Source organism: Hibiscus syriacus, unplaced genomic scaffold (genome assembly GCF_006381635.1).
Source record: "Hibiscus syriacus cultivar Baekdansim isolate YM2019G1 unplaced genomic scaffold, ASM638163v2 tig00111835_pilon, whole genome shotgun sequence".
NCBI classification, from domain to species: Eukaryota; Viridiplantae; Streptophyta; class Magnoliopsida; order Malvales; family Malvaceae; genus Hibiscus; species Hibiscus syriacus.
The window spans coordinates 1,957,009-1,982,166 of record NW_024063193.1 but is presented as its reverse complement, the minus strand read 5'-3'; the positions used below and the strand labels follow the sequence as shown (position 1 = coordinate 1,982,166).

Sequence of the window (25,158 nt, the reverse complement as noted above, 5' to 3'; positions counted from 1 at the left end):
AGTTGTCTTTTTAATGAAAAAGGTAAGTTTAAATTTTAAGGTAACATTTCGATCCTTATTACTTACCTTTGATTATATTTTTTTGAGTAAATAGTTGAACTAACCGTTTTCTAATGATTTCAGCTTTCCAAACTTTTTCATCTAAGGCTCTAAACCCGAGCTCCGAACCCGTTTTAAGTGGGGGTGAAAGCGACGCATTTGTGTGAATTTATTCACCGCATATGCCTAGCAAGTAGCCTTCGGGATTCATATATCTTATGTCTTCGTGTGAATTAATTCTCCGCATAGACATAAGGGAATGTGTCATCTCGAGTTTAACTTAGTCCACACAAGCCTGTAATGGGTTTAGGATTAAGGGTCTGGCAAGCCCAAGGGGGCACCAATAAGGAGAACTCGGGTACCTTTTTTAGAACCTAAACCGGGAGACCGTGGAGAATTAGAGCCCACCCCAAAACCTCATTTCAAACCATATATTGTTCTTATTTCATGCTTTATTTTCTGTTCAAAGCATGTGAACTAGAAATTTATGTGGTTAGGACTTGTTCAAAATCAATTTGCGGGATAGAGATCATGTTCGGGTAGGAATAATAAGCATGTTGGGTAGATATCATGTGGGGTAGGACTTTCATTTTTATGATCATTTTTTATTATTTTTCACCTCACTAACTCTTTTCATCTTTATTTTATTTTATTTTATTTTCATCACTTGCATCATTTAAAAGAGGTGTTGATCCACCAAAAAACGTGTTCATTAACCATAAATAATTTGCATTAATGGACAAAGGTGTTGTAATACAAGAGATTAAAAATCCCGAGGTACGACTATGGTCCGAGAAGACTCAGAAGGAAAAGGGAGACAGTCTTCAAGAAAACAATGTGTCAGAGCTGGTTAGCTACGCCTCTATCAAAACAAAACAATGTGCAAGAACTTCGAGACATCTGGGACAGTTGGAAGAATGATCAGAAACAGAAGTTCAGTCGGCGGTATGGTGACATTGCACTTTTGCTTCATGTTAAGACCGATGAGCCCTTAATTAGAGCCTTGGTTCGATTCTGGAACCCGGGATACAGTTGCTTCACTTTTAACCAGGAGGACATGGTACCTACCATCGAGGAGTATACTACACTATTGCACTGTGAAAGCATTAAACTGGAGAGAGCCTATATCAAACACATCAAGAGTCAGCCTTTCAAGAACAGTCTGGCTAAGATTGCAGGAGTTGATGAAAAGTGGGTCACTGACCGACTCCGAAACAAAGGTAACGGGCAGGGAATTGAGTGGATCCACATAAGGAAACTAATGAATGACCACCCTGATGAATGGAAGACTATAGACTTTTTTTGCACTAGGTATATATGGCTTGACGATCTTTCCGAATATTTTGGGATGCATTGACGTAGCCGTGGTGGAACTATTTGAGCAACTTTCGAAACGGGTCAACCCAGCACCAACCATCTTAGCCAAGACCTTTCGGTCTCTCAACCATTTCTGAAGAGCTGGCGGAGGTAGATTCATTAGATGTGTTCAGCTCCTTCAAGTCTGGATTCACAGCCACTTCTGGAAGACTAATGGGGTTGCCTACCGCCGATTTAGCACTACGTATTCACCTTTGAGACAGTTCATCACCATGAAATGGCATGAAGGAACTTCAAAAGAGAAGTGGATGAAAGTCTTCACTCATCTATCAAGACCGAGATATTACTTGGAGAGCCCCCTGGTTGTTCCTCAGTGACGTTCTTTTATGATGTGGGGACTCTGACACTATGACCTTACTTGGACTTTGGGGTGCAGTTGGGTATGCTCCATTGTTAGCACTTAGACAGTATGAGGCACGTCAGTTTGTCCCAGTAACATACGGACTAGCTAGATCAGAGTTTGAGTATCACAGTCACAGCTATAAGAAGATGATCAAGGAAGCAGTCGATTCATGGAAGAAAGTATTCCAGATGGATGTTGTAGCTGCCAAAAACATGCTTACTCCGGACTATGTGGAGTGGCGAAGATTGAGAAAAAATGACAATATCCCGGTGCCAGACTGTGAGGACACCCGGACCATGGAAGAATATCTCAGGCTTGTCCCTTCTGAACTTGAGATAGGAAAGACAGAGTTTGAAGCTTTAAATAACAACCTGAATCAGAGGATAAAGGAGCTTGAAGCTGAGCACTATCAATGGAAGATAGATGCCGACTCTCAGAAAGATCGAGCAGACAAACTTGAAAAAGAACAGAAAAAGGTTCGTTTTGAGCTCGAAGACTTGAGAAATGGGTATCAAGATAAAGTCAAGGATAACTCCAAGTTGAAAGTAGCTTCTGAATACTGGAAAGACGAAGCTCATAGCCTGAAAAGAAAGTTCGAATGGCCTGATGAGAGAGCTTGTAAGGAATAGATGAAGACTGCCCAAAGGCGCTTAGCAGACAGTCAACATCAAAACCAATGCTTGAGAATCCGAATGGCTGATCTGGAGAAACAACATGAGAGAGATGGAAAAACAATAGCTGAGTTAGAAGCTATTGTAGATGGGTTCAAGAAGCAAGCAAGCGAGCTTCAGATAGTGCCCTTCGACGGAGGTTTACAGTGGTGTTTCCATTGGGAGCAAGCACAACAAAGGGTGAATACCAGAGACGCAGTCATCTGAGACTTCCTGGATCAAGTACAGAAGGCAGCTCGCCATCTACATGGCCTGGCAAGGGAAGCTGGAGTGGTCCGAAAAGGCATACAACCAGTGACAGATGAAAACAGAAGACTTGTCAACCTGCTGGAAGCTGTTCGGAGTCTAGAGGATTTAGTCCGAATGTACCTTTGATTATTTTTACGTCTCTTACAAGATAAAACATTTTTGTCTAAGTAAAGATTATTTATAATAATGGACACTTTTCTGGATCAATGCCTCGAACATCTCATGCATCCTTGCATTTTGAATTTTTGCTTTTTTGCATCTTCGTCTACGTTTTTAAGCATTTTCACAAACATGAAATTAAGTCATGAAGGATTCGATGAAGTGGTTTTAAACCACATGACACCACATAGAAGCAAGTGAATCAATTAAAGAAAAAAACTGAAATCAGTACAGTAGGAGCTGGATCAGCTGATTGTAGGACTAAGCCTTTCAGGATGATCTAAGAAAAGAATCCCCATATCCTAAGGGCTACGATGTTGAAGCTGCTAGCTGTTACCACGTAAGAAGCCCCAAACATTCTTCTGAAAACTGTAAGGCGCTTGCCGAAGAAGGGGGCATGGCATATACCATTTACACTTAGAGGATTATTTTATTTGAACACATCTTTGATCTTTTGCTTAATCTATTAAACGATTGAATTTATACTACTTTCTAACGTGGAACAGTTGAACAAATTTTAATTTTTAGTTCTTTGAATATTAAATGAATTAAGGATTCTTTTAATTCTTCAAGAATTATAGATTTTTGACATATGACAAGATTAGACCTTTCTTATCCTGTATCAAACCCCCAAAATGAAATACCTTGATCATTACAAAAAAGACCAAATTTTGACATTACCTCCCTTTGAAATTCTTGAACATTGCCTTTACCTTTCTGATACACCCATACCCTTCTTTGAGTCAATAAGATCACACCACTGTCTTTTTAGACTCAAAGTTGACCTTTTTTTTACCATTAAAACCCAAGGCATTGAGTTTGTTCATTTGAACAGGAGTATTCTTCTAAATTGGGGCATTTCACAGATAACCTGAACATTGAGACATATGGGGAGCAAAAAAAATCATTCGAAATAATTCTATCACGCATTAATTACAATGTTTTCATGTGAATGAAATTAATCCTGAAAATCTATTCCCCTGGGGATACCTCTTATGTGAAGATTTACATGTATGAGATGATGAACGGTTTTTTTTTCTTTATCCCTTCACAGCAGGAGAAAAATATATCCCTTGTATCCCCTTTTAAGCCTATAGTGTTTTTCTTCTGATTCAACCCTAACCAAGGATCACCCTCCACATTGGGGGGAAGGTGGAGCAAATCTACTCGCATGAGTGAATGCATTGATTCAGATGAGATACCGAAAGGTGAACCAAATGCAAAGTGCGAAGATTCAATCAGAACAAAAAGAAAAAAAACAAAAAAAAAGAAGCAAAAAAGAAGAAAACAAAAGAAAAAAGAAAGAACAAAAATCAAAAAGAAAAAGGGACAAAAAGCACATGCAAAGATTCCCTGAAGACAAATGGCGCATCAAGCATCAAATTATGAGATTGATCAAGCATTAACATTCCCGAATCACTGAATCACTTCACTCGAAGATCATAGAGCATCAAGAGAGAGACATTTTGAGCAGGACATGATTGAAGGCATCAGAATGAATTGATTATTGGTTCAACACCCTGAAACACTTGTTTGGGCCTATTTATCCTTTTTTTCATAACCATGAACCCTGGCCTACATTACGTGCCTTAAAAGTCCCTTCTAATCATACATGGATTTCTAAACAGAAGAGACTATCTTCAGATTTCATCCCGCCCATCAGGATTAATCTTTGTTTGCAAAAAAACAATATAATTAATGCATGGTAGAGAAAAATAACAAAGGGGGTTCAAGACATAAATCCTGAATAATGACTTGAAACCAAAGGAGGATTCGAGTTGAAAATCTAAAAAGGTGGCTCGAATATAAAAATTGTGCAACTGAGGCGATCACACAAATCCAAATGTGACCATGAAAGCTGAGAGTCGGAGAACACTTCCAGTAGAGGAGCATGAAAGCTACCCCATCAAACCTTTGAGCATCAAATGCCAAACCTTTGACCAAACATAATAACCTGAGACATTTGTATCCTTTCCTTACTTAACCATTTCCCAAAGATAGCTTTGATCTTGGCACGTGTCAAATAGCTATAATTTATTGAAGGATTAACATTGTAATTAAACATTTGATATCCAATGAACTTTAGTTTTATGATTCGTCTCAATTGTAAAACCATGAAAGAGACAATATTTTGAAAACTTTTGATTAAAACTCTTTATTGATATTTTCAGAACTTTGAAAATAAAAGAGAAAGAAAAACATTTTTTTCAAACAAGACAGTCTCTCTAGAGTGGATCTTGGTAAATGACATGTGACTCTTAGTCACAAAACTCATGCTCAGAATCAATGCTGAAGCAAGAAATGAGGAACATTTGGGGCATCTTTGAAGATTCAACATCAAATATTGGGCCATTTTTTGATATTGGGGCATCATTTGGGGATTCAACATCCTAATGCAAATTATCAGACCTTTTTCAGGAGATAAAATATAACCAATTCATGTTACATGCATCTTATGCATACATTTTAGAGCATCATATTTATCATTTTCCACATACATAATTTTTTGCAGCTTTTAGAGTCAAGTTTCGACTTCAAGACGAAGGATACTCGATTCGAAAGCACCTTTAAAGATTCATGTTGGTTGCTTAACTCAGCAGCAAGAAGCTACACTTCGACCAACTCGATAGATTGAAAGTTTCTATCGAAACAACACGATTTGATCGAGAGTGGAGTTCAACTTCACAACGAAGGAACGGCTGGTTGTCAACAAATAACTTCCCAATTTCAGAGCCAATTTCAACTTCACAGCGAAGGATATTGGACTCCAGACAACGCAAGTTCAACTTCACGACGAAGGGACCGCTGGTTGTCAACAAACAACTTCTCAATTTCAGAGTCAATTTCAACTTCACAACGAAGGATATTGGACTCCAGACAACGCAAGTTCAACTTCACGACGAAGGGACCGCTAGTTGTCAATAAACAACTTCCCAATTTTAGAGTCAATTTCAACTTCACAGCGAAGGATATTGGACTCCAGACAACGCAAGTTCAACTTCACGACGAAGGGACCGCTGGTTGTCAACAAACAACTTCTCAATTTCAGAGCCAATTTCAACTTCACAACGAAGGATATTGGACTGCAGACAACGCAAGTTCAACTTCACGACGAAGGGACCGCTGGTTGTCAACAAACAACTTCTCAATTTTAGAGCCAATTTCAACTTCACAACGAAGGATATTGGACTCCAGACAATGCAAGTTCAACTTCACGACGAAGGGACCGCTGGTTGTCAACAAACAACTTCTCAAGTTTAGAGCCAATTTTAACTTCACAACGAAGGATATTGGACTCCAGACAACGCAAGTTCAACTTCACGACAAAGGGACTGATGGTTGTCAATAAACAATTTACCAATTTCAGAGCCAATTTCAACTTCACAGCGAAGGATATTGGACTCAAGACAACGCAAGTTCAACTTCACGACGAAGGGACCGCTGGTTGTCAATAAACAACTTCCCAATTTCAGAGCCAATTTCAACTTCACAGCGAAGGATATTGGACTCCAGACAACGTAAGTTCAACTTCACGACGAAGGGACCGCTGGTTGTCAACAAACAACTTCTCAATTTCAGAGCCAATTTCAAGTTCACAACGAAGGATATTGGACTCCAGACAATGCAAGTTCAACTTCACGATGAAGGGACCGCTGGTTATCAATAAACAATTTCTCAATTTCAGAGCCAATTTCAAATTCACAGCGAAGGATATTGGACTCCATACAACGCAAGTTCAACTTCACGACGAAGGGACCGCTGGTTGTCAATAAACAATTTCCCAATTTCAGAGCCAATTTTAACTTCACAGCGAAGGATATTGGACTCCAGACAACGCAAGTTCAACTTCACGACGAAGGGACCGCTGGTTGTCAATAAACAATTTCCCAATTTCAGAGCCAATTTCAACTTCACAGCAAAGGATATTGGACTCCAGAAAACGTAAGTTCAACTTCACGACGAAGGGACCGCTGGTTGTCAATAAACAACTTCCCAATTTCAGAGCCAATTTCAACTTCACAGCGAAGGATATTGGACTCTAGACAACGCAAGTTCAACTTCACGACGAAGGGACCGCTGGTTGTCAATAAACAACTTCCCAATTTCAGAGCCAATTTCAACTTCACAGCGAAGGATATTGGACTCTAGACAACGCAAGTTCAACTTAACGACGAAGGGACCGCTGGTTGTCAATAAATAACTTCCCAATTTCAGAGCCAATTTCAACTTCACAGCGAAGGATATTGGACTCCAGACAACGCAAGTTCAACTTCACGACGAAGGGACCGCTGGTTGTCAATAAACAATTTCCCAATTTCAGAGCCAATTTCAACTTCACAGCGAAGGATATTGGACTCGAGACAACACAAGTTCAACTTCACAACGAAGGGACGGCTGGTTGTCAACAAACAATTTCCAGGTTCCAAAGCCAATTTCAACTTCACAACGGAGGATATTGGACTCGGAACAATGCTACTTACTTGGATTTCAACTTCATGACGAAGGATATCCAATTCCAGGATCAACTTCATGAAGAAGGGGCCACCCGTGGTTTAAACTTCACGACGAAGGGAATCGTGCATGCAAGCATCATCCATCTTTATATTGGATTTCAACTTCACGACGAAGGATATCCAACTCAAAGAAGAAGTATCTGTCAACAAAGACCTTCGAGTTCGACTATGCTCAGCTCCAAGGCACATCATTTACAACATAACTCAAGGCTAGAAGGGTTATATGCCATCAAAATTGTCGAGTTCGATTCCATTCAGCTCGATGACACATCAACCACACTACTTTCTGGTTGCAGTCGAGGTTTTCAAGTCGAGAAGAGGACCTGGGTTAACCGTGCTATAGTGACAAGCAACCATTTTCAAGCAAAAGCTATTTGTCAATGAAGATTTTTAAGTTCGATTCCGATCCAAGGTCTTTAAACCGAGAAGAAGACCGAAGGGCAACGAGAAGCCACGTGCTGATTCAAATTCTGAACTACGGCTTCAATTTCATATCATTTCAAGATGAACTCGGCTTCACGACGGAGGAGTCATTCGTAACTCAATTCGACAGGGAGTTATTGAAACATCAGAGTCAATTTTCAACTCCACCGAACGAAAAGTGTGTCTTTTAATCTTTTCCCTATCCCCGTTACACGACTATGGGCAAAGAGGGGCAGTTGTCAACACACCTTTTCATCCTACTAGGATTCAAACTCCTAAAAGTAGGATAGAATTTTGCTAGGATTCAAACTCCTAAAAATAGGATAGAGTTCTACTATGATTTAAACTCCTAAAGATAGGATCCACAAGCACTATAAATAGCGATTGTATCTCACTATTGTAACACACGATTTACAGACAAAATACAGAAGAAAGCACAGAAAATACAAAGGCAAAACTATTGTAAACGATTCGAAAAGGAAATAAAATGTAGTATTTTTTATTCGTTCATTTCTCGCATGTGCACGTTATTTTTCTTGAGATTTGGTTCGAATAACCCAAAACGTGGGTTGCGCCGATGACCAAAAATGGGCGGGGTTTCGAACCTAGATCTACCCCGAGGCGTGTTCATTTTTTATCCCCCTAATGCGCAATATCAACGTTAATTGTCTTTCAAATTTGGCTCTAATCTTTATTTTTCTTTATATTAGTCTTTTTATTTATTGTATGGATATTTTTATTTATTTATTATTTACATTATTGTCATTATATAAATATATATATGTATGTTTTTTTAAATGATTTTCAATTGATTTTTTACACTATATATTATTATTATATATATATATATTTTATTTATTTATATTCATTTGGTTATTTTTTAATATTATTATTTATATATATATATACTTTTTTTAAAATATTTTATTTATAAGCGTATTATTACCATATATATATTGTAATTATCTTTATTTAGTTTTTTTACTTTATCATTATACGTATATATGTATGTTTTAATAATTTATTTATAAGCCAATTATCATTATATGTATACTTTTATATTTGATTTATATATTTATTTATTTTTGTTTTTGGTTTTTTTTATTTGTTTATATTATATTATATTTTCATATTACTATAATTATTGTTATGATTATTATTTTTCTATTTTACTCATTTATATATATATATATATATATATATTTCATTTATTTATTTATTTATTTTTCCTTTTATTTTTATTTTTTTTACTTATTTTTATTCTTCATTTTTTTTTCATTTATTCATTTTTTCCCTCTAACACATCTTATGACTTTTTAAGGGTATTTTCGTCAATTAATCAGAGGTAAGTAATTCATGATTAAATTTTACCTTTTAATTTAAAATTACAATTTTCTTAATTAAGACAACTGGAAATTACGTAGTACCGAAAGGGTGGTTCAAGGTTGCTAATCCTTCCTTGACCGTAATTGACTCCCGAGCCCGACATATTTCTGGTAAGACGCAGATCAGGTAAGAAATAGGGTATCCGATCAACCCATTTATTTTTAAATAAATGATCGGTGGCGACTCCAATCCACATTTTTCAAGTCGAAGCCCAATTTCGGGGCCCAACCGAAAGACGGTTGCGACAACGACCAGAACTTTTCATCACGTATGAGCAGTGTCGTCCCCCAACAACAAACATATAAAATTTCCAGGACAAAGAGAGAACCAGACAAAAACTTGTTGTCTTTTCATCTTTGACCTATTTTGTTAACACAAGAATGTGCAAAGAGAGGCAGCTGTAGACACACGTTTTTGTCCGAGTCTATAAAAAATATTATTATTATTATTATTAATTACATATTGTGCATGCCTAATTTATAAGGGCCCAATTACAACCCGGTTCAGGCCCAAAACTGACCCAATTACAAGACCCATCCAAAAGGATCCAGTAATCAACCCGACCTGGTTCAAGCCACCACCAACCCAACTAATGTCCATGCCCTGCTCCATAGCACCCTCGCGCCAACACCATGCCTCACCCATACCCTGTGCATCCATACTTCTCAGCAACCCCAGTAGACTCCCACGTGAAGCAGCAACCCCACCATGCCCTATCAACATCTCATCAAATAGAAAACCATCACCAATCACACGCAAGGAAGATTAAAGAGAGAATATTCATAAAAAATAGGGATGGGGCGTTTAAAAGGAAAAATGTAATAGGGGGTCTTAGTTTCGAAAGAAAAGAAGGGGATTTATTCGAACAGAAAAATAGGATTAGGAAAGGTCTCGGTTTCTAAACAATGTGAAGACAGTTTGAATTGAGAGGATTTCATTCAAATGAAAAATAATGTAAAGGGGTTTTCCCCATTTTTTCGAATGAAAATGAAGCATTTTTTAAAGTTTTTTGTCGGCCTTTTTCAAGTTTTGGTTTTGTACGTGCATATGAGGTCTAAAACTGAAACAAAAGAGAGAAAGAAAAATAATGGTTACCCTTTATTGTTGACTGCTCGTGACGGCCAGTGATGATTCGTAACGCCAGAATGCAAAGTTAAATTAAACAAAAAGAAAATCAAAATTAGAGAACAAGAAAATCTGGGGGTCTTCTTTTTGAAAACAAAATATCGAACAAAAAATAGAGAGGATATGCTTACCCATTCGGCCAGCGACGCTCACGAAGTTGGAGGGCTGGGTTCATGAATCGACCGTTGAGAAGGAAGAGAAGACGCCGTAGAATAACATATCTGAAAATAGCAGTGATCTAATGGCGGACGGTGACAGATCGAGGAGGAAAGTCGAATGATTTTGGCTAGATTCGTGGAGCTTGGGGTCGATTCTCGCGTAACCGACCCCAAATCAAAGACATGGAGGCCAAGATGGACCTCCCGATGTAATTTGGTGGTCAACGGCCACCGACAACGGCGGCGACGCAACGGCCAGTGACGGACGACACGGCGGCCGGCGAAGGTGAGTGGTCGGCCACCCATCGATTTTTTAGAGAGAGGAGAGACCCTCTTTCTCTAAAAATAAATTTTAAAAAAATGAAATCAAAATTATTAAAAAAAATGATATTTATAGAAAACTTAAGAGGAAATTGCACTTAGATCCCCTAAGTTTGGCGAGTTTTTGCAAAACGATCACCTGAAGAGACTGTTTTTATAATTTACCTATTTCTTATGCAAGTTATATATTTTTGGTTTAATTTCTGTTTAGTCCCTCTATGTTTAAGTGTGTTTTACATTTTGGTCATGTGTAGTTACTGTTTAATTTTTTTTAAATTACTTAGGGACTGATTTAGTGATTTTCTCTTTTTTATTTCTCAACACTAACTTTTTCGTTTATTTCCTTTCAGATCCCTCTATTTCATGCATATTTTTTATTCAAGTCCCTGAATCTCTACATTTTTATTTATTTAATTTTTGGCACTTAAGATTAATTATTTTTAATTTAGTCACTAGTATGTTATATTTCATGTTTTATTTTTTTTATTTTGGCACTTTACTCTCTGTTATTTTATTTTAGTCACTGAGCTTACTGATGGTATATTTATGTTTCTTGCCTATAATTTTTAATATTTATGTTTCAGTCTTATTTATTTACCCCTTTACTTGTATGATATTTTTAATCTGGATGGTTAGTTTAGAAAGTTTGCATGTTGGTCCGTTATCTATTTGCAATTGGTATTATTACTTCCACCTTTTTTTATATAAATCATCGTGGTTTTTTTAATATGCAAAAAATTAGAAAATTTAACTGTGATGGAAATTTACGAAGACATCTCCCAACAACAAGGGAATGTATCTTTTCGAGGATTTTTCGCACAAATGTTTTTGTATTTAATAGTGTTCTTCACTTTACGTTTATTTATTTTGATTATTTTTTCACCTCTTTTCATTTTTATTTTGTTTCATTTTAGTTTATTTTGTTTTGTGGAAAATGTGAAATAATGTCTTTTTTATGAGGGGAATCTATGGGAAAGTCTTCTAACTACAAAGGAAGTGCATTCCCGAAGATTGTTCACACAAAAGGGCATTCGTTATCCAAAAATTGACACTTTTTGAATAAAGTCAAATGAATAGAAGGATCGTAATTTAAATATATTTTCGAGTTTGTAATTCTCAATATTTAAACACAGTATAATCGTTTAGGTACCAAAATTTGGACATTGTGGGAGTGTTCACCATTCCCCACACATAATCGACTCCCGAACTCTTAAAAATGAATTTTTGGTAAAACGCGGACCATATTTTTTTTCTTTTAAGGTTTCCGACCTACCTAACTTAAAGGTTGGTGGCGACTCCAAAAACAAATTGATTTCAAAATTATATTTCATCACCTTTCCCGAATTAAATTTTTTAAGTAACGGATCCCCGAGGGAGACGTTATGAGAACTTCTTCACTCTAGGTATGACGGAAGATCCCAACGGAGCCGCAGATGATTGAGGCGGCGTCAATGGTGCTGCTGGTGCTTCTTCAGCCATTGGTTTCAATGATTAACAGACTGATGAAGATAAGAATATAAGAAATGATTTTCTTATGAATCCTAGGGTTTTTAGATTTTTTCCCTAGATAGAAAAGCTGTTTGAAATTAGAGTTGGATAGAGATTGAATATCTGATGAAGGCAGAACCCTTTTTTCGTTTTAAAAATAATAATACAGTATTTTTGGATTAATAATTTAAAAACATTACAAAGTAAATTTTTTTATATTTTTTATATGTTTATAGCATTTGATATATTAATTAATTAATTCAAACTAAATATTATAAAGATTAATTATATATAAAAACTTAATTTATATGTGAAATATTATAATAATTCATTAATATTATATGTGAAATATTATAAAGATATTGCCCTGCATGAATGGGACTGACACTGCCCTGTGGATAGTGGTACTCTACTAAATTTGAATTGTTTTTTAGTAGAGATGTTTATTACTGTATTTGATTTTAATTAAATTAATTGATGGAATTAAAATTTAATTTAACTAATCAATCAAATTTGTTTATCTTCCTTTCCCATGGTTCTTTGCATTATTCTTGTTTTATTTTCAATCAAATATCAAGCTTAATGGCTCTCTATATCCTTTAATAATGTGCATGTAATAATAAATATTTTAATTATTTTTATAACAAAATAAATACAAATATATTTGGACTAAACCTACTCATGACATTTTACCAAATCCTGGTTAACTATTATCCATAACATTTATGCCGCAGGAGTAAGGAATGAGCCAACTATCATTATTAACAGCATAGATCCACAAATTTTGCTTTCGATTCAAAATAACCATGTTATCATGCCAACCTTTTGACAACTTATCATACACCTAAATCAGAACTTAACATGTATGAATTGGTTTTGGGGCAACCGATCATGCACATTTTATGACTCACTATACACCTCAAAATATCAAAGTTTTTTTTTATTTTTAATTTATTTTATTGTAATATGTTTCATTTGTTATTACATTTTATTAGTAATATTAACTTCAGTTAAAGAGGTATTTCCATGATTCGTTAAAAAAAAAAACCCTACTCGCTCTTACTTTCCCTAGCTGTTTTTCCTTTTTTTTCCTATTTCTTTTTAGTTTGTATCATTTTTTTATAAATCATATCAATTTTTTCTTCTTTGATTTGTTTAATCAATGACAAGATCGGTTTTGATGTTGATCACTAATCATCAATTGTTTTCTTTGTTTTTTACTTTTTTATTTTTTTAATAAGAATAATTCTGCCTTTGTGGCACATTTATCTCTACCTTTGTGACACGTTTTTCATTTTTTTTCTCTCGATTGTTTAGTTGTTCTTTTATTTATGTTTTCTTAGAATTGGATTTGATGACACCATGACTAATCAATATGGTTTATTATATTTTCTCACGACGTTCGGTTCTGATTTGCAGTTCTTGGTGGTATTCCAATAACTTAATTCTCTTTCATGGTTCATTTGCTAATGCAATCAAATTTATTCGTATGACTCTTTTTGTTGGGTTTTTAATTTTTTCCATATATAGTCCTTATATGATATAAAGTGACTAGTTTTAATGTTATAGGAAAAATTCAAATTATATATTTAGTTTATGATAATAATTGTAAAATTTTATTATAATTTCGGATAAAAAAACTTCAGTTAAAAGTAAAATAAGGAATGATGCACTTATGTGTGTAAAATTAATAAATTAATGGTAAACAATTCACATGTATCTTTTTATGATTTAGAAAATTGACATTTAAATCATAAAAGGGTTTAAACTCTAGTATACCCGGTAAGTGCATAGTTGCATACCCTAATTCTGAACTAGGACATGTTCTCCTCACAGGTTTACCTACCAAGAAAAAAAGATTTAAACTTCAAAAGTTGAGATTAAAGGGAATATGCAATTCTTTAAAACCTGCAAATTTTATTAACTGAGAACGAATCAAATTAAAAGTTCCAAACTAAGCACAACTCTTACCTTCTTAACGCATCTTTGTTTTTTAAGCATATATCTGTGCTAAATCACAAACTCCCTAAACTCTTAAAATTTCTCAACAAAAAAAAGGGTTCCTATTTACAATTTCAGCCTTTTGAAATTGAATTTTTCCCCAAAATTTAAATCATAATCTACCCTTGAGGAAACTGGTGCACATTTTCTTCCATGCTTCTTTATTATGCTCCACTTTCACCAGTTTTGCCTTCAGTACATCAGCATACCGTTCCTATATTAGATATAAAGTTGTCAAACACAAATCATCAAGGAGCTTGGAATTGATCAGATGGTACATACGTAATTGGATAAAACTGCGCTGCAAGAGACGGTCGATCAGGTGAAGAAGTGTTGAAGCAGCAGGGAGGATGTTGAGCATATTCTGGAAGTTGCCAACTCAGCATAATTGATTATCCAGCTCAGCACGATTAGTTACTAGACTTAACAAACTTAACAAACTCAACTGAGCTGCTAATGCTAATTCTGTTGCAACGTGCTATATAAATACAGTGTAGTGTATTATGAACAATGTATGAATAAAATTCTTGATTTACTCCTTCACTTTATTCTCTCAACATGGTATCTTTCGCCATTGGTCTTGGAGGCTTCTTCCCTCCGTTGCTTCTCTGGTAATTACTGCAAAGTTCATCTTCTTCTTCCTTCACTGGTGTTTCGTCCATGGCTGCTGAGGATGGTGTGCACAGCCTTTATCTTAGAGAGTCATCGAGGCACAGTCGGTTGTTCACTAACAAGAAAGTCAACATTGTGCTCAATGAAATGAATTACCTGTTGTGGAAACAACAAGTTCTTTTAACAGTAAGAAGTCATCGCCTGGAACAGTTGCTCACTGGGGAACTTAAACCTCCGCCGGGACAGATTCAGTCCGGAGATGGCACGCTGAAAGTCAATGAAGATTAAGAGATATTTGTAGCACAGGATAGTTCCTTAGCCTTGTGGCTATTATCAACAATCAGTGATCACATTTTGTCTCAGTTCGTTGATGCAGAAACAGCCGCGGATCTGTGGTCAATGGTTCTCAAATTTTTTGCCAACCGATCCACAACGACGGTGATGAGCCTGCACTACAAGTTAAGATCAATTAAAAAAGGTGATGAGAGTATGCGATCGTATCTTACACAGATCAAAGAGGCTTGCGATGCACTAGCTACGTGTGGCAGTGTGGTTTCAGATTTGGAACAAATAGCCACTATATTGAATGGCTTACCATTTTATTATCAACCGTTTATGGCGGTTATAACGGTGAGTAAAGAAACTTTCTCTCTTGATGGAGTAAAGTCTATGCTAGTTGATGCCGAGGCACAACTTAAGAGTTTCCAGCTTCAAACTCAATTTTCCATGAGTGTAAATGTTGCTCGTATGCAGAGCAACAATCAAAGTCATGGTCAGTACAACCGACCTTATAGTTCGAGTGGTAGATCTGGTGCACGGTCAGGAGCTCGTGGTCGAGGACGTACTAGGCTTCAATGCCAACTATGTGGCAAGACTGGTCACTTAGTGGACAGATGGTGGCATCACTTTGATCATAATTTTCCATGAGTGTTAGCTCAAAAAGACGAATCCACTGCTGTAGATGTTAACTCGTGGGAGGTTACTAATTTATATAATAACAATGCACACCCTCAGGTTCATATGGTCTCTCTTACATCAGACAGATGGATTGTAGACTCGAGAGCCACGCATCAGGTCACCCCGAGGCTTCCAAGGTAATCGATGGCTCGGACTACACTGGTCCAGGTAAGTTGGTCGTGGGTAATGGTCAAGCCTTAAACATTAGTAAAATCTTCGGTGCAAGAGCGCTCGATCAGTGAGCTATTACGCACTCTTTCAAGGGTGGCTGCTTTTAGGCAAACCTCCTGGCTGTCTCTGCACCCCTACCTCCTTTATCATTGAGCGGTCATTTAGGGGCCTTAGCTGGTGATCCGGTGGAACTGTGGTTCTCAATGCTAACAATCGAGCTTTATTTCTTCATAACTTACTACATGTTCCATCAGTTACTAAAAACTTACTTTCTGTCTCAAAGTTTGCTAGAGACAATGGTGTCTACTTTGAGTTTCATGCAAAGGAGTGTCTCGTAAAAGATGAAGAAACGGATGATGTTCTGTTGCAAGGACAAGAGAGTGGTGGTTTGTATCAGTTTGTTGCCACAGTGGATGATCAACATAGTGGTGCAAACGGTTTAGAAGCAAATGTAGTTAATAAAGTTTCAAGTGATGTGAAAAGTTCTTATGCCTTGTGGCACATGAGAACTTGGGCATCCAGCTCATGCCTCACTTGTAAAAGTTTGTAAACACATTGAAATTGTTTTCCTACTACTGCGGATACTGTAAATGGTGATATGTGTGTTGCATGTAAAATGGGAAAAAGCCATAAGATTTCCTTCAATGAATCCTCTACGGTTTATACAAATCCCTTCCAGCTTGTATTCTTAGATCTATGGGGGGCCTCGCATATTGTTTCAAACAACTTTTACTATTATGTTTCGTTTGTTGATACATACACGAGATATTGCTGGGTATACTTGTTGAAAACCAAGAATCAAGCCTTACAGGCTTATCAGTCGTTTCATGAAATGGTCAAAACACAGTTTGGTGTTGTGATTATATAAGTGCAAACAGACTGGGGAGGTGAGTATCGTCCTATATCTTCATTGTTGACAAAGCTGGGTGTTCACCATCAGTTGTCTTGCCCACATACTTCAGAACAGAATGGAGTGGTAGAAAGAAAACACCGCCACATCATCGAATTGGCCCTTGTCTTGATGGCTCAAGCATCCTTGTCGTTTAGATTTTGGTCATATGTAGTAAGCACTGTAATACATCTAATCAATCGCCTTCCCACACGAGTTCTTCAAGGAAACACACCATTTGAGGAGTTGTATAACAAATTACCAGATTATAGTTTTTTAAGAGTATTCGGATGTAGGTGCTTTCCTCATCTTCGAGCATATCAAAGTCATAAACTTAGTTATAGATCACAACCGTGCACCTTCCTTGGATATAGCACATCTAATCAATGCATGGTGTCTGATGGGAGGATTTACATCTCGAGACAAGTCATTTTTGATGAAAAGTTTTTTCCTTTTGCAGGTAAACGAGATGTTCAAAATAGTGGTCACAACTCTACAAAATTGGCCATACAGTTGTCTGTGGTTAATGGAGCAGGTAGGGTTTGCATGAGAGTAGGAGTGCCACACAGAAGTTAAGAAAAACTACCCATCGTGCATGTGTAACCTAACACGATGTCTCCAGATATAGGACAACAAACGTCTAGTGCTAGTCCTACTATGGACCCAACTAGGGACAGTGTGGGGCACTCGAATGAAGTTGAACAAGAAATTACCAATCAATTACCTAATGACACTAGCCTAACTCAAGGTGAGTTGCAAGGTATGATGCAGAACATGAGTGATGAAGCACAGTCAGCAGTTTCTCCCATTGCTCGACACCCTATGATGACCAGGAGAAAATGCGGGATATTCAAACCAAAGATCTATTCCATAGTTCATGTCGAGACTGAGATGGAACCAAACTCGATATATGAGGCGCTACAATCCCCTCAGTGGAAGACAACAGTTAATGAGGAGTATAAAGCACTAGAAAGAAACAACACGTGGTCCCTTGTTAGTTTGCCTAAAGGGCGATCTATAGTGGGGTGCAAGTGGATTTTTTGCGTAAAGAAGAATACTGATGGATCGGTGCAAAGATATAAGGCCAGGCTTGTAGCCAAGGGATTCACACAAGTTCCTGGACAGGATTTTCAGGAAACTTTTAGCCTGGTGGTTAAAGCCTCTACCATTAATGTCATGTTAGCACTTGCAGTCTAGAACAAATGGGAGCTAAGGCAAGTTGATGTGAATAATGCCTTTTTGAATGGCGATCTTCACGATGATGTATTTATGCAGCAGCCTCAAGGCTTTGAGAAGGTTGCTCCATATGGTTCTCAGTTGGTCTGCAAGCTACATAAAGCTTTGTATGGTCTTCTCCAAGCCCCGAACTGGTTTGCAAAATTGAGGAATTATGTGCTTAGCATCAGTTTTAAGAGCTCACAAGCTGACAACTCACTTTTTATTAAGCAAGAAGAAGGGCGAGTGATGTACATTCTGGTTTATGTCGATGATATAATCATCAATGGCTGCTCGAATGATGAGATTGAGAAGGTAGTTGTCTTGTTAAGCAAGAAGTTTTTCCTAAAAGATCTTGGTCAGTTGAACTACTTTCTTGGCATAGAAGTTAAGCATACAGGTGATGTTACCTTCCTTAGCCAAAAGAAATACATCATGGAGTTGTTAACCAAGATGCAAATGGATACAACTACTTCAACTCCTACACCTATGATTTTTTCAATGAAGTTTTTCAAAGATTCAGGTGATGAGTTGAACGATGCAAAAGAGTATCAAAGCCTAGTGGGATCACTCTTGTATGCGTGTCATACAAGGTCGGATATTGAATTTAGAGTGAACAAGTTGGCTCAATTCATGCATACACCCCAGGAACAACACTTTGTTGCAGCAAAACGAGTTCTACAATATCTTCGAGGGACTCTTGACTATGGTCTGGTGTTTGCCCCGAGTAATGAGCTGGTTCAACTTACAGCATTTTCAAATGCTGATTGGGGAGGTAGTATAGATGATCGACGCTCAATATACGGGTGATGTGTGTATCTAGGTGGGAATCTTGTCATTTGGAGTTCAAGAAAACAGAAAATGGTATCAAGGTCCACCACTGAAGCCGAGTATCAAAGCTTAGCAGACGTTACATCGGATGTAACTTGGTTGGATACATTGTTAGCAGATATGGGCATTCGAGTGCAAGCCTCACCTGTTATTTGGTGCGATAACTCAAGTGCAATTGCAATGAGTGAAAATCATGTGTACCATTCAAAAACTAAACACATTGAACTTGATGTTCATTTTGTTAGGGAAAAGGTTGCAGCTGGGAAGTAGGCAAAGGCTGGGAGTATTGTTGTTTGAAAGCTTGGAGATGCAGGAAGGATGTTGAAGAGTTGAAGCAGCAGCAGGGAGGATGTTGAGCATATTCTGGAAGTTGCCAACTCAGCATAGTTGGTTATCCAGCTAATCACGATTAGTTACTAGACTTAACAAACTCAGCTGAGCTGCTAATGCTAATCCTGTTGCAACGTGCTGTATAAATATAGTGTAGTGTATTATGAACAATGTATGAATAAAATTCTTGATTTACTCCTTCACTCTATTCTCTCAACAAGAAGAATGTCTCTGGTGTACTCAGGGTGGCCTTGGATCCCCAATATATGATCACCGTATGTAAACACTCCACACCCGTTTTCTCCGACCATGCTATCACCTCTGCCTTCGCTGGCAGTTCTCTAACCTCATCACGGTGGCACTCGATCATCGAAAGAGTGGTCGGGATTTTCAGAGACGAGAAGAGCTTCGATGAAGATGAAGACAGATGAATGGCTGTGACCCCAATGTGCCACCCGGAGATGATGGCTCGCCCTGTTTTTCCTCCCAGTGCTCGACTAAGAATCTGAATCCAATTGCAACAAATTACCTTTTTGGCATAGCCATAGACACCCACACGCGAAAGGATGCCGATTCCATGAATCGACACAAAATTAACACAATGAAGTGGCAAACACCTTTATTTTTATTTATTTTTTTGCATGAGATGAAACGTGTCCTGGCGACAACTTTAATATGCCATGCATATTTTTACCAAGAGATAAAAACATATAAAATGCAGTGTTGCTGACTGGCTATACATTCTAGAATAAGTAAGCAATCTTGTATCTACTGGAAGGCAAATCTCATTTCATCCAATTATTAAATCCAAAAACCCCACACCATTACATCAGCCATTGCCATACATCATCAAAGAAATTAAAAAAAGGCAGCTTAATATTGAATTGGTAGGAACTAGTGGATGAGAAAGCTTAAGCAGCACTGAGTTGTCAGCATTATCAAAGACTATTTTCAACTATATATCACTGTCAAATATGCTCCAGAGTTCCTAGGGATACAAGTGCATAATTTAAATTTGATATGTTTAATGGGGAAAAACCCTAATTCGTTTAATTGAAGCCGAAGGTGTAGAGTATTTACAATAAAAACATTTAGAACCAATTCAGAATACAATTTAACATTAACATGCCATAACATAATTATCTATACTAATACTATAGATGTGTAGCCATTTAAGGATCAATTTGGAATCAAACCAAAAGTATGGGGATGCACAATTAAAGAAAAAGGCTTTTGATGAAATTGGCTGTTACTTATCGTCCCGACCTTTCATATTCTTTTGCAATGTGACAATTTATTATTGGTCAACGTGATACAAATTATCCTATTTGCAATAATAGTTATCATATGACCCCTAGTGGAAATTAGAACCCAACTATATTGACAAGGACATTTTACACCACATGTAATTGTCCACTTAACCTATGCTTACCTAACAATTTAACATTTTTCAATAGAAGGCACTTTAGAAATATTAATTTGTAAAATATATGTTTTTGTTCATGTGGCAACTTACATGGACGCTTCATTTAATTTTAATTATATTTAATTTCAGTTTAAAGTATTAATAATATTTATCTACTAATATTTTTTTATTTTAAGTTATATATTATATTTTGAATTTGAATTACAAATTTATATTTAACAAATTAATAAAATTTTATAGTCCCATTCACTTAGAATTTGGATGACATGGATAACCTAATATTTCAAGAGTGGTATAAATTAAGTGAAACAACCCACAAACCAGAAAAGGAAATAGAGAAACTCAAGTTTAATTATTCTTATTCGTAACTATTAATAAAAATTATTTTTAAATTTAAATTATTAATAAAAATATCGTTTTTCATGTATATTATTAAAAATTTAATCTTAAATATAGTAATAATTTTGATTTAGAATATTAAAAAATGGGAATAATAGAAGACACATGTTTATACAAAATTAGACGAGCGATGTTGTACGACTCGGTTTAGAGAAGTGGGTTGAAGAACCAGCCCGCATAAACTGAGTTGAATCACGTTTTATCAAACACTTGGATAATCGGGGCTTGCCAATTCCATCTAACAATTGCAGCATCAGAACTGGGGAAACTATTTTATTTGTACCCCTGATATTAATGTCGATTTCGATTCATTTACAGCAAAGAATTTACAAAGAAAATCACGAATTTGAAGGAAGGAGAAAATACCTGAAGGCCAAAGCAAATCCCAAGAACTTTTTTATTCAGCGAATCTAATTTGTTCAAAAGAGCAATCAATTTGCAGATCCAAACATCATCCCCGTGCGCATCATTGCAACTCCCAGTTATAACAAAACCATCAAAATCATCGATCTCATTATCATCGGGGAACTCGCTATTGGCCACATTGTAAACGTCCCACGTCTCGCCTTCCTCCGCCAGCATTTCGACGAAAACGCATTAATAACCACCGTACCTCTTCTTGACGTAATCGGAATCCTCCGCACATAGAAGTACAGAAAATCTCTTCCCACCACCCATGATAATTTCAAAACTCCCTTAAAACAAAACAAACTCCCTCTCTTCCTCTTTATAAATTGATTTATATATTAAAGGCTTAGAGGTTGAGACTTTAGAGAGGGAAAGTGATCAAAGTTTTCTCTCTCTATGATTTTCAGTGTGGAGGTGTTGAGAGAGATTCATTGTTCTTCTTGGTGTTGTTTTATAAGAGGGGTGTAACAAGATTTTCAGTATTTTGGATTTTTTTAAATTAAGATGAGATTTTTAAGTGATGCTAATTACAAATATGGACTTGGTAGGATTGCTTAATTTGGCTTTATTATTTCGTATTAAAAAATATTTATCATATGAATTAGTCTCTAATTAATCATTAAAATATCATATTAGTATTAAATATCAATTTTCTAAAAAAAGTATAAATTATTTGAACTTTTTTATCTAGTTTAATAATTAGTTTATATAATGAAAAGTTATTATTATTATTATTTTCAAAATTTAAAATAATTACAAAATAATATTTAACTAGAATATTCTAAATTATTGACAATATATATTATATAAACACAACTCTTTAAATTCAAAATATTAAAAAATAAATAAATATTTTTTCATCTATTTATAAATTAATATATAAATGTGAAGGATTTAACAATTATTAAAAATTTGTGTTTGATATATATGTTTTTTATTTTGACAATGAGAACACAAAATACAAATGTGCACTTGCAGTTAGGAGGAGTGCAAATTCGGGTACTCTGATTTTCGGGTATTGGATTATTGGGTATTCACAATATTTGAGTTGGTGATTTCACGGCCCGTGTCTTAACCCAGATGTTGTGGTTACCGAGAATCAGGTATCGGATTTTGCAGTTACCCATTTTTTTAATTTTCAATTTATTAATTTTAAAAATATATATATAAATTTAAATGTTCAAAACGTCGAATTACATACTCCAACATCTGAACATAAAATTTAAAAGTTTGAAATACAAAATCTAATAATTCATTATATTATATATATATATATATATATATATAATAAACTAACCGGATACTCGGATAACCGAGTATCCGACCCGATCAGATAATTTTTAAAAAAAAAATTACCTGATTTTTTATGTTCGAAACGACGGATCAAATCAACCGGATCGAATATTTTTAGACACCTCTAATTGCAGCAGCAGGATTTTGTTAATTGTACGTGGGATTTGGTCTTTGAGAATCGATCACGTGATGTTCTATCTTCTGCAGTGTCCCCACGTGCAAAATTAAGCAAATGATTCCGCAACACGTGTATTTCAGGCCTGCTGCTTCCTGTTCCATGATCATCGGCTTAATGCACTTTTCCACCCTAACATTTACCAATTTTCCTAAACTGGTACTTCACGTTCTTTTATCAATTGTGTCCTCAAAGTATACAAATATTATTTATTTTATCTTAAAACTTAACGCAAATTTAATGATTGTAATATAAGTTTTAAAATTTTGGTAATCAAAGTGAAAGTATCTTGAAAATTCGGTGATCACAAGTGTAGTTTATCCTAAGTTTAATAGTAATTTGCGCCCGAATTACCGACAAGTATAAACATGACTGGATCCAAATGGATCGACTGTGTTGACGCATTGCCCTAACCAAACAATCTTGAAAATAAAATAATTGTTGTTATTTTTGAAGTCTTGAATTTGAGTATTAAAAATATTAAGAGTATAAGTATTTATTTTTAAATGATTGAGAGTTCTCTTATGAGAGGTACCATCTTAGACTTGCCCATAAAAAAATGGCTTAAGGGTCACATTTGCCTCTGTAGTAGACATAATTTATCACTTCGTCCTATCGTGTTTTCACATCAATTTAGTCATTGAAGTTATTCAATCGTATCATTTTATATCCTACTCTTAACTTAAAACCCTAAATTATAAACTTAAAATTATGTTTCATGGTTTAGGATTTATAATTCAAAGGTTATGAGGTTGTGATTTAGGGTTTATGTTTTATAATTAGAGTTTTAAGTTAGGTTATTATATAAAATAATGTAATTGAGCAACATCGAATGTTAAATTAATACGAAAACACAATAAGAGAGAAAGTGATAAATTGAATCTATTATACGATAAAATTACCCTTTTGCCAAAAAGAATTAATGGCAGCAGGCGATCTGATTCTCGGGAATATAATCGAAACTTAATACTCCATATGCATAGATAGCTATAGAACAATTGGGCAATCTGCCCGAGCAAATGAATGTCTCATTTTTACGAGGAACCTACGACCTATAACCATTGTTTTGAAAATTGGATCGGATTGATCGGTTCAACCGGTTCAATTGGAAATCGTTGTCTAGTCCGGTTCAATTTACACCGGTTGAACCGTTACTAGTGAACCGGCCGAAACCGTTGAACCGTTCAAACAGGACCTGCTGAAAACCGGAAAAAACCGCCAATTTTGTATTTTTTTTTAAAAAAAATTAAACCAAACGACGTCGTTTGTTAAACGAGCCAAGTCGAACTCGAGTATTGCTGAGCTCGACTCGAACTTGAAAACTTTAAAAGTAAGCTCAACTCGACTCAAACTCACGAGCTAAAAATTATCAAGTTCAACTCGAACTCGAAATATAATATTGAAACTTGAACTCGAAAATGCTTGAACTAAAAAAAATTTAGAAGCTCGATTGAAACCTAAAATTCGAGCTTGATTAAAGTGAAAGAATAGTTCACTCAATGTTTACCAAAATGCTCCATGATTTGAATGTCAAATTACCTCTATTATTTATAAAAGTTAGTTAGGATGCTCTTCTATGTTTCTTAGTAATGTGGAATTGTTTTGTTCTAATATTTTTACTCTTTAGACTTTTGGGATGCTCTTCTATGTTTCTTAGCCATGTGGGATTGTTTTTTTTAAAAAAAAATTAAACCAAACAATATCATTTTGTTATAATTTTTTTAGTCCAAATTTATTTTTTAATTATAGTTATATAATTATATTTATTATTTAATATGTTTTACCTTAAATATTATGTTGTAGTTAATTTGAATCATTTTGTTTCACTTAATTTTATGGTTTTTAACGTATATATGTTATGATTTGCTTTGAATATGACTTGTGATATAAAAAATTATTTTTTATTAAATATTTTTTATATTTTTATTTAATTTTTTAAATAATTATGATGTCGTCCGGTTCTTTCGACCGGTCGAATCGGTTCAACCGGTTGAACCAGTGAACCGATAGCATAACCGGTTCGTTAACCGATCCGGTTCTAAAAACCATGCCTATAACTTACCTTTACCCGTATACGTGGTTCGTACTCGCCGACCATAGAACTATCTTTCGATTACCACGCGTGAAGTAAACTCTCTACATCAAGCGACTATGCAACTTTACCAACAACAGTGTCTTGTGAAGTTGTTAATTTCAAA

At 35.7% G+C, this 25,158-nt stretch overlaps 2 pseudogenes; both read right to left on the bottom strand.

The window, feature by feature from the left end:
* The window catches only part of LOC120171720, a 40,336-nt pseudogene extending 27,944 nt beyond the window's left edge, over positions 1-12,392 (bottom strand).
* A 7,067-nt stretch (positions 12,393-19,459) lies between these two features.
* LOC120171718 lies at positions 19,460-22,619 on the bottom strand (annotated as a pseudogene).
* Between the last annotated feature and the right edge of the window lie 2,539 nt (positions 22,620-25,158).